The sequence below is a fragment of the Rutidosis leptorrhynchoides genome, chromosome 5 (assembly GCF_046630445.1).
Source record: "Rutidosis leptorrhynchoides isolate AG116_Rl617_1_P2 chromosome 5, CSIRO_AGI_Rlap_v1, whole genome shotgun sequence".
Lineage (NCBI taxonomy): Eukaryota > Viridiplantae > Streptophyta > Magnoliopsida > Asterales > Asteraceae > Rutidosis > Rutidosis leptorrhynchoides.
In genome coordinates, this window is record NC_092337.1 from 208,770,846 (window position 1) to 208,782,676 (window position 11,831).

The following is an 11,831-nucleotide window of genomic DNA, read 5'->3' on the forward strand; positions in this document are numbered from 1 at the left end:
TTTTTCTCATTTTAGCTACGTGAAAATTGGTAACAAATCTATTCCAACCATAACTTAATCAACTTGTATTGTATATTATGTAATCTTGAGATACCATAGACACGTATTCAATGTTTCGACCTATCATTTCGACACATCTATATATATTTCGGAACAACCATAGACACTCTATATGTGAATGTTGGAGTTAGCTATACAGGGTTGAGGTTGATTCCAAAATATATATAGTTTGAGTTGTGATCAATACTGAGATACGTATATACTGGGTCGTGGATTGATTCAAGATAATATTTATCGATTTATTTCTGTACATCTAACTGTGGACAACTAGTTGTAGGTTACTAACGAGGACAGCTGACTTAATAAACTTAAAACATCAAAATATATTAAAAGTGTTGTAAATATATTTTGAACATACTTTGATATATATGTATATATTGTTATAGGTTCGTGAATCAACCAGTGGCCAAGTCTTACTTCCCGATGAAGTAAAAATCTGTGAAAGTGAGTTATAGTCCCACTTTTAAAATCTAATATTTTTGGGATGAGAATACATGCAGGTTTTATAAATGATTTACAAAATAGACACAAGTACGTGAAACTACATTCTATGGTTGAATTATCGAAATCGAATATGCCCCTTTTTATTAAGTCTGGTAATCTAAGAATTAGGGAACAGACACCGTAATTGACGCGAATCCTAAAGATAGATCTATTGGGCCTAACAAACCCCATCCAAAGTACCGGATGCTTTAGTACTTCGAAATTTATATCATATCCGAAGGGTGTCCCGGAATGATGGGGATATTCTTATATATGCATCTTGTTAATGTCGGTTACCAGGTGTTCACCATATGAATGATTTTTATCTCTATGTATGGGATGTGTATTGAAATATGAATTCTTGTGGTCTATTATTATGATTTGATATATATAGGTTAAACCTATAACTCACCAACATTTTTGTTGACGTTTTAAGCATGTTTATTCTCAGGTGATTATTAAGAGCTTCCGCTGTCGCATACTTAAATAAGGACAAGATTTGGAGTCCATGCTTGTATGATATTGTGTAAAAACTGCATTCAAGAAACTTATTTTGTTGTAACATATTTGTATTGTAAACCATTATGTAATGGTCGTGTGTAAACAGGATATTTTAGATTATCATTATTTGATAATCTACGTAAAGCTTTTTAAACCTTTATTGATGAAATAAAGGTTATGGTTTGTTTTAAAATGAATGCAGTCTTTGAAAAACGTCTCATATAGAGGTCATAACCTCGCAACGAAATCAATTAATATGGAACGTTTTTAATCAATAAGAAAGGGACATTTCAGTTGGTATCCGAGCGTTGGTCTTAGAGAACCAGAATTTTGCATTAGTGTGTCTTATCGAGTTTGTTAGGATGCATTAGTGAGTCTGGACTTCGACCGTGTTTACTTGAAAAATGATTGCTTAACAAATTTTGTTGGAAACTATATATTTTTAACATGTGAATATTATGTGATATATTAATCTCTTAACCCGTTTGATATTATGTGATAGATGTCTACCTCTAGAACAAGTCCCATTGACTCAGCTAATAATAATGAAGAGTCAAATGTAAATTGGAATGATTCGTGGACTGATTCACAAGTTCCCGAAGAGGAACCGGAAGAAGAGTCGGAACCGGAAGAAGAATCGGAACCGGAAGAAGAATCGGAACCGGAAGAAGAATCGGAACCGGATGAAGAAATAGAACCGGTGTGGGAAATAATAAAACGGTTAAGTAAAAGAAAATCCTTAACCTACCGACCAAGGTTAATTATGGTCAATGGTGTTTCCGCCAAGGAAGCAAAATATTGGGAGGATTACCAATTCTCCGATGAATCGGATTCCGACGAGAATTCCGATGATGTTATAGAAATTACCCCAACTGAATTTAAAAAGGCAAAAGAAAATAATAAGGGAAAGGGCATAAAAATAGAGAAATCTAATTCCAACCCCGATGAACTTTATATGTATCGTCAACCCCCGAAGTCCTTAAGTTGTAACAATGACCCGGGAACCTCTAAACCACCAGGTTTTTCTAAACCAATATGGATCACGACGGCTCGTATTAGGGGAACATCATATATCCCTAGAAACTTGGCAAAACGAACCAAAACCGAAGAAGAAGAAGAAACAAGCGAGTCGGAATAAGATAGTTGTATTCGTGTGGTGTAATATATGTAATATAGTGTGCTTATGCTTTATGATATATGTAAAAATTGCTTGTATTAATAAGTATTTTTTTTTTATGAATCTAACTCTTGTCTATTTTACAGTATAAAAACACAAAATGGATAGACAACCCAATATTTTAAGAGACCTACCCGGAGACATGATTGATGAAATCTTTTCTAGAGTCGGTCAGAATTCTTCGGCACAACTATTTAAGGCGAGATCAGTTTGTAAGACATTCGAAGAACGTTCCAAGAATGCCTTGGTTTATAAAAGGCTTTCGTTCGGAAGATGGGGGATATCACATTGGGAAATCCATAAGTTACGATGTGTTTACTTTGACGCATATATTGCGGGGAACCCAAATGCTATTTTACGCAATGGGTTAAGAAATTATTTTGACTCAATATATCCGAATATTGGACTTCGTGATTTAGAAAAAGCGGCTAACATGCAACATAAAGAAGCATGTTATGCTTACGGATTAGTAATGTTCGCTTCTCACCAAAGTGAGAACAAGAACATCGGGCTACAACTATTAAACAAAACATTCCCACAAGTGACGGAGTCGGTAATTGGGGTAAGAAATGAGGTTTTTAGATTGTTACGGGACTGTTGGACATTACGTAACCCTCGTCCCTCTGACGACGTTACAACACGCTGTCTTATCAACGGCCATAACGGTTATGTTCCACAAGACCAAGGATGGGAAGTAGTCCTAGTTAACCCAGAATGCATGACTTGTTTCTGGACGTATGAATTACGTATCTTTATTGCCTTTGCTGAACGACTTGTGTACTAGCTAGAATTATCTTCACAACCATCTTGTATCAAATTTATTGTGTGCTATATTTCATGCTATATGTAAAATAAGCGGTATTGTAAGTTTGTAAAATATTGTGTAAAAGTTTGAACGCGAAATATTATTATAATCAGTTTTTCATATAGAATTGTAGTAGTTGAATTGTATATTAGCTACTAAGTATGAACTTAACGGGTAGGTACTACCCGAATTTAAACTTATAAAACGCTAATATGAAGAAAAAGCTTTTATAATTGAGTTCATATTATGCTACGAAATACTATTAACTACTCTTAATATTCTGTATGATTAACTTGTTCCATTTAACTATTTTGAAGGAAATGGCACCGACTACTCGACACACCGTGAATATGAATGAAGAGGAATTCCGTACTTTTCTAGCTTCAAACATAGCCGCAGTACAGGCTGCGCTACATACCAACAATAACTTTGGATCTAGCAGTACAGGAAATCGTGTAGGATGCACCTACAAAGAATTCACTGCCTGCAAACCTTTGGAATTTGATGGAACCGAAGGACCGATCGGATTGAAACGGTGGACTGAGAAGGTCGAATCGGTGTTTGCCATAAGTAAGTGTACTGAAGAGGACAAAGTAAAGTACGCTACGCATACCTTCACAGGTTCTGCGTTAACATGGTGGAATACCTATCTAGAGCAAGTGGGACAAGACGATGCGTACGCACTACCGTGGTCAGCATTCAAGCACTTGATGAACGAGAAGTACCGTCCCAGAACCGAGGTCAATAAGCTCAAGACAGAACTTAGAGGGTTACGAACCCAAGGATTTGATATTACCACGTACGAAAGACGATTCACAGAATTGTGCCTATTGTGTCCGGGGGCATTCGAAGATGAGGAAGAGAAGATCGACGCGTTTGTGAAAGGATTACCGGAAAGAATCCAAGAAGATATAAGTTCACACGAGCCCGCCTCCATACAACAGGCATGTAGAATGGCTCACAAACTAGTGAACCAGATTGAAGAAAGAATTAAAGAACAGACTGCTGAAGAGGCCAATGTGAAGCAAGTCAAAAGAAAGTGGGAGGAAAACGGTGATAAGAATCACCAATACAACAACAACAATAATCGCAACAATTATCCCAACAATCGCAACATCAATCGCAACTACAACAAACGGCCCAACAACAACAACAACAACAACAACAGCAACTACAACAATCATCCCAATAACAATAATAACCGCAACAACAACAACAATCAGAAGCAGCTATGCCAAAGGTGTGAAAAGAATCACTCGGGGTTCTGCACCAAATTTTGCAACAAGTGTAAAAGAAATGGTCATAGCGCGGCGAAGTGTGAGGTCTACGGACCAGGGGTTAATAGAACGAAAGGAACAAATGGTGTCGGAACGAGTAATGGCGGAGCAAGTAGTGTCGGAGCAAGTTATGCCAATGTAGTTTGTTATAAATGTGGAAAACCGGGCCACATTATTAGAAATTGCCCGAACCAGGAGAACACGAATGGACAAGGCCGTGGAAGAGTTTTCAATATTAATGCGGCAGAGGCACAGGAAGACCCGGAGCTTGTTACGGGTACGTTTCTTATTGACAATAAATCTGCTTACGTTTTATTTGATTCGGGTGCGGATAGAAGCTATATGAGTAGAGATTTTTGTGCTAAATTAAGTTGTCCATTGACGCCTTTGGATAGTAAATTTTTACTCGAATTAGCAAATGGTAAATTAATTTCAGCAGATAATATATGTCGGAATCGAGAAATTAAACTGGTTAGCGAAACATTTAAGATTGATTTGATACCAGTAGAGTTAGGGAGTTTTGATGTGATAATCGGTATGGACTGGTTGAAAGAAGTGAAAGCAGAGATCGTTTGTTACAAAAATGCAATTCGCATTATACGAGAAAAAGGAAAACCCTTAATGGTGTACGGAGAAAAGGGCAACACGAAGCTACATCTTATTAGTAATTTGAAGGCACAAAAACTAATAAGAAAAGGTTGCTATGCTGTTCTAGCACACGTCGAGAAAGTACAAACTGAAGAAAAGAGCATCAATGATGTTCCCGTCGCAAAAGAATTTCCTGATGTATTTCCGAAAGAATTACCGGGATTACCCCCACATCGATCCGTTGAATTTCAAATAGATCTTATACCAGGAGCTGCACCAATAGCTCGTGCTCCTTACAGACTCGCACCCAGCGAGATGAAAGAACTACAAAGCCAATTACAAGAACTTTTAGAGCGTGGTTTCATTCGACCAAGCACATCACCGTGGGGAGCTCCTGTTTTGTTTGTCAAGAAGAAAGATGGTACATTCAGGTTGTGTATCGACTACCGAGAGTTGAACAAACTTACCATCAAGAACCGCTACCCACTACCGAGAATCGATGACTTATTTGATCAACTACAAGGCTCGTCTGTTTATTCAAAGATTGACTTACGTTCCGGGTATCATCAAATGCGGGTGAAAGAAGATGATATTCCAAAGACTGCTTTCAGAACACGTTACGGTCATTACGAGTTTATGGTCATGCCGTTTGGTTTAACTAATGCACCAGCTGTGTTCATGGACCTTATGAACCGAGTGTGTGGACCATACCTTGATAAGTTTGTCATTGTTTTCATTGATGACATACTTATTTACTCAAAGAATGACCAAGAACACGGTGAACATTTGAGAAAGGTGTTAGAAGTATTGAGGAAGGAAGAATTGTACGCTAAGTTTTCAAAGTGTGCATTTTGGTTGGAAGAAGTTCAATTCCTCGGTCACATAGTGAACAAAGAAGGTATTAAGGTGGATCCGGCAAAGATAGAAACTGTTGAAAAGTGGGAAACCCCGAAAACTCCGAAACACATACGCCAATTTTTAGGACTAGCTGGTTACTACAGAAGGTTCATCCAAGACTTTTCCAGAATGGCAAAACCCTTGACTGCATTAACGCATAAAGGGAAGAAATTTGAATGGAATGATGAACAAGAGAAAGCGTTTCAGTTATTGAAGAAAAAGCTAACTACGGCACCTATATTGTCATTGCCTGAAGGGAATGATGATTTTGTGATTTATTGTGACGCATCAAAGCAAGGTCTCGGTTGTGTATTAATGCAACGAACGAAGGTGATTGCTTATGCGTCTAGACAATTGAAGATTCACGAACAAAATTATACGACGCATGATTTGGAATTAGGCGCGATTGTTTTTGCATTAAAGACTTGGAGGCACTACTTATATGGGGTCAAAAGTATTATATATACCGACCACAAAAGTCTTCAACACATATTTAATCAGAAACAACTGAATATGAGGCAGCGTAGGTGGATTGAATTATTGAATGATTACAACTTTGAGATTCGTTACCACCCGGGGAAGGCAAATGTGGTAGCCGATGCCTTGAGCAGGAAGGACAGAGAACCCATTCGAGTAAAATCTATGAATATAATGATTCATAATAACCTTACTACTCAAATAAAGGAGGCGCAACAAGGAGTTTTAAAAGAGGGAAATTTAAAGGATGAAATACCCAAAGGATCGGAGAAGCATCTTAATATTCGGGAAGACGGAACCCGGTATAGGGCTGAAAGGATTTGGGTACCAAAATTTGGAGATATGAGAGAAATGGTACTTAGAGAAGCTCATAAAACCAGATACTCAATACATCCTGGAACGGGGAAGATGTACAAGGATCTCAAGAAACATTTTTGGTGGCCGGGTATGAAAGCCGATGTTGCTAAATACGTAGGAGAATGTTTGATGTGTTCTAAGGTCAAAGCTGAGCATCAAAAACCATCAGGTCTACTTCAACAACCCGAAATCCCGGAATGGAAATGGGAAAACATTACCATGGATTTCATCACTAAATTGCCAAGGACTACAAGTGGTTTTGATACTATTTGGGTAATAGTTGATCGTCTCACCAAATCAGCACACTTCCTGCCAATAAGAGAAGATGACAAGATGGAGAAGTTAGCACGACTGTATTTGAAGGAAGTCGTCTCCAGATATGGAATACCAATCTCTATTATCTCTGATAGGGATGGCAGATTTATTTCAAGATTCTGGCAGACATTACAGCAAGCATTAGGAACTCGTCTAGACATGAGTACTGCCTATCATCCACAAACTGATGGGCAGAGCGAAAGGACGATACAAACGCTTGAAGACATGCTACGAGCATGTGTTATTGATTTCGGAAACAGTTGGGATCGACATCTACCGTTAGCAGAATTTTCCTACAACAACAGCTACCATTCAAGCATTGAGATGGCGCCGTTTGAAGCACTTTATGGTAGAAAGTGCAGGTCTCCGATTTGTTGGAGTGAAGTGGGGGATAGACAGATTACAGGTCCGGAGATTATACAAGAAACTACCGAGAAGATCATCCAAATTCAACAACGGTTGAAAACCGCCCAAAGTCGACAAAAGAGCTACGCTGACATTAAAAGAAAAGATATAGAATTTGAAATTGGAGAGATGGTCATGCTTAAAGTTGCACCTTGGAAAGGCGTTGTTCGATTTGGTAAACGAGGGAAATTAAATCCAAGGTATATTGGACCATTCAAGATTATTGATCGTGTCGGACCAGTAGCTTACCGACTTGATTTACCTCAACAACTCGCGGCTGTACATAACACTTTCCACGTCTCGAATTTGAAGAAATGTTTTGCAAAAGAAGATCTCACTATTCCGTTAGATAAAATCCAAATCAACGAAAAACTCCAATTCATCGAAGAACCCGTCGAAATAATGGATCGTGAGGTTAAAATACTTAAGCAAAACAAGATACCAATTGTTAAGGTTCGATGGAATGCTCGTAGAGGACCCGAGTTCACCTGGGAGCGTGAAGATCAGATGAAGAAGAAATACCCGCATCTATTTCCAGAAGATTCGTCAACACCTTCAACAGCTTAAAATTTCGGGACGAAATTTATTTAACGGGTAGGTACTGTAGTGACCCGAACTTTTCCATGTTTATATATATATTAATTGAGATTGATATTTACATGATTAAATGTTTCCAACATGTTAAGCAATCAAACTTGTTAAGACTTGATTAATTGAAATATGTTTCATATAGACAATTGACCACCCAAGTTGACCGGTGATTCACGAACGTTAAAACTTGTAAAAACTATATGATGACATATATATGGATATATATATATATATAGTTAACATGATACTATGATAAGTAAACATATCATTAAGTATATTAACAATGAACTACATATGTAAAAACAAGACTACTAACTTAATAATTTTTAAACGAGACATATATGTAACGATTATCGTTGTAAAGACATTTAATGTATATATATCATATTAAGAGATATTCATACATGATAATATCATGATAATATAATAATTTAAAATCTCATTTGATATTATAAACATTGGGTTAACAACATTTAACAAGATCGTTAACCTAAAGGTTTCAAAACAACACTTACATGTAACGACTAACGATGACTTAACGACTCAGTTAAAATGTATATACATGTAGTGTTTTAATATGTATTTATACACTTTTGAAAGACTTCAATACACTTATCAAAATACTTCTACTTAACAAAAATGCTTACAATTACATCCTCGTTCAGTTTCATCAACAATTCTACTCGTATGCACCCGTATTCGTACTCGTACAATACACAGCTTTTAGATGTATGTACTATTGGTATATACACTCCAATGATCAGCTCTTAGCAGCCCATGTGAGTCACCTAACACATGTGGGAGCCATCATTTGGCAACTAGCATGAAATATCTCATAAAATTACAAAAATATGAGTAATCATTCATGACTTATTTACATGAAAACAAAATTACATATCCTTTATATCTAATCCATACACCAACGACCAAAAACACCTACAAACAATTTCATTCTTCAATTTTCTTCATCTAATTGATCTCTCTCAAGTTCTATCTTCAAGTTCTAAGTGTTCTTCATAAATTCTACAAGTTCTAGTTACATAAAATCAAGAATACTTTCAAGTTTGCTAGCTCACTTCCAATCTTGTAAGGTGATCATCCAACCTCAAGAAATCTTTGTTTCTTACAGTAGGTTATCATTCTAATACACGGTAATAATCATATTCAAACTTTGGTTCAATTTCTATAACAATAACAATCTTATTTCAAGTGATGATCTTACTTGAACTTGTTTTCGTGTCATGATTCTGCTTCAAGAACTTCGAGCCATCCAAGGATCCGTTGAAGCTAGATCCATTTTTCTCTTTTCCAGTAGGTTTATCCAAGGAACTTAAGGTAGTAATGATGTTCATAACATCATTCGATTCATACATATAAAGCTATCTTATTCGAAGGTTTAAACTTGTAATCACTAGAACATAGTTTAGTTAATTCTAAACTTGTTCGCAAACAAAAGTTAATCATTCTAACTTGACTTTTAAAATCAACTAAACACATGTTCTATATCTATATGATATGCTAACTTAATGATTTAAAACCTGGAAACATGAAAAACACCGTAAAACCGGATTTACGCCGTCGTAGTAATACCGCGGGCTGTTTTGGGTTAGTTAATTAAAAACTATGATAAACTTTTATTTAAAAGTTGTTATTCTGAGAAAATGAGTTTTATTATGAACATGAAACTATATCCAAAAATTATGGTTAAACTCAAAGTGGAAGTATGTTTTCTAAAATGGTCATCTAGACGTCGTTCTTTCGACTGAAATGACTACCTTTACAAAAACGACTTGTAACTTATTTTTTCGACAATAAACCTATACTTTTTATGTTTAGATTCATAAAATAGAGTTCAATATGAAACCATAGCAATTTGATTCACTCAAAACGGATTTAAAATGAAGAAGTTATGGGTAAAACAAGATTGGATAATTTTTCTCATTTTAGCTACGTGAAAATTGGTAACAAATCTATTCCAACCATAACTTAATCAACTTGTATTGTATATTATGTAATCTTGAGATACCATAGACACGTATACAATGTTTCGACCTATCATTTCGACACATCTATATATATTTCGAAACAACCATAGACACTCTATATGTGAATGTTGGAGTTAGCTATACAGGGTTGAGGTTGATTCCAAAATATATATAGTTTGAGTTGTGATCAATACTGAGATACGTATACACTGGGTCGTGGATTGATTCAAGATAATATTTATCGATTTATTTCTGTACATCTAACTGTGGACAACTAGTTGTAGGTTACTAACGAGGACAGCTGACTTAATAAACTTAAAACATCAAAATATATTAAAAGTGTTGTAAATATATTTTGAAAATACTTTGATATATATGTATATATTGTTATAGGTTCGTGAATCAACCAGTGGCCAAGTCTTACTTCCCGACGAAGTAAAAATCTGTGAAAGTGAGTTATAGTCCCACTTTTAAAATCTAATATTTTTGGGATGAGAATACATGCAGGTTTTATAAATGATTTACAAAATAGACACAAGTACGTGAAACTACATTCTATGGTTGAATTATCGAAATCGAATATGCCCCTTTTTATTAAGTCTGGTAATCTAAGAATTAGGGAACATACACCGTAATTGACGCGAATCCTAAAGATAGATCTATTGGGCCTAACAAACCCCATCCAAAGTACCGGATGCTTTAGTAATTCGAAATTTATATCATATCCGAAGGGTGTCCCGGAATGATGGGGATATTCTTATATATGCATCTTGTTAATGTCGGTTACCAGGTGTTCACCATATGAATGATTTTTATCTCTATGTATGGGATGTGTATTGAAATATGAATTCTTGTGGTCTATTATTATGATTTGATATATATAGGTTAAACCTATAACTCACCAACATTTTTGTTGACGTTTTAAGCATGTTTATTCTCAGGTGATTATTAAGAGCTTCCGCTGTCGCATACTTAAATAAGGACAAGATTTGGAGTCCATACTTGTATGATATTGTGTAAAAACTGCATTCAAGAAACTTATTTTGTTGTAACATATTTGTATTGTAAACCATTATGTAATGGTCGTGTGTAAACAGGATATTTTAGATTATCATTATTTGATAATCTACGTAAAGCTTTTTAAACCTTTATTGATGAAATAAAGGTTATGGTTTGTTTTAAAATGAATGCAGTCTTTGAAAAACGTCTCATATAGAGGTCAAAACCTCGCAACGAAATCAATTAATATGGAACGTTTTTAATCAATAAGAACGGGACATTTCAAGAACAAAGTATGAGTTTGACGTGGGACGAGTTTAAAGAAGAATTTTTCAAGGAGTACCGAACTTCGGTCGATCTTTCAAAGCTTAAGGACAAGTTACGTACTTTAAGGCAAGGGTCAATGGATTTGAAAACTCGCAAGTCAACTTTCTTATCAAAGACCCAATTTTGCCCGGAGTATGACGGAAACGATCACTTGTTGAAAGAAGATTTCTACCGAACCTTGAATGATAACTATCAAGAAAGGATTAGTAGGAATTCGGCAAGACTTTTGATGAGCTATTTGATATCGCTAAGGGTTTTGAGTCGCTTGCTCCAAGAAAGAGTGACTTCACCTTTGGCAAACGAAAATTTGAAGCAACTAGCCACTCGAACAAGAAGAACAAGAGTGTGACCGAGAGCGTCGGTAGTGCGAAAAAGGGGGCTTCTAAGAGTTTTAGGCCCACGTGGTACAATTGTGGTCGACAAGGGCACTTGGCCTGTGATTGTACGAACTCATCTTCCAACAAAATCGTTTGTTTTAATTGTAACAAAGAGGGGCACAAGAGGCCGGAGTGTCTCAAATTGCGCAACAATAATGTTAAGCGACTAGAGAAGGCGGCGGGTACGGCTAGGGGTCGAAATTATTTAAT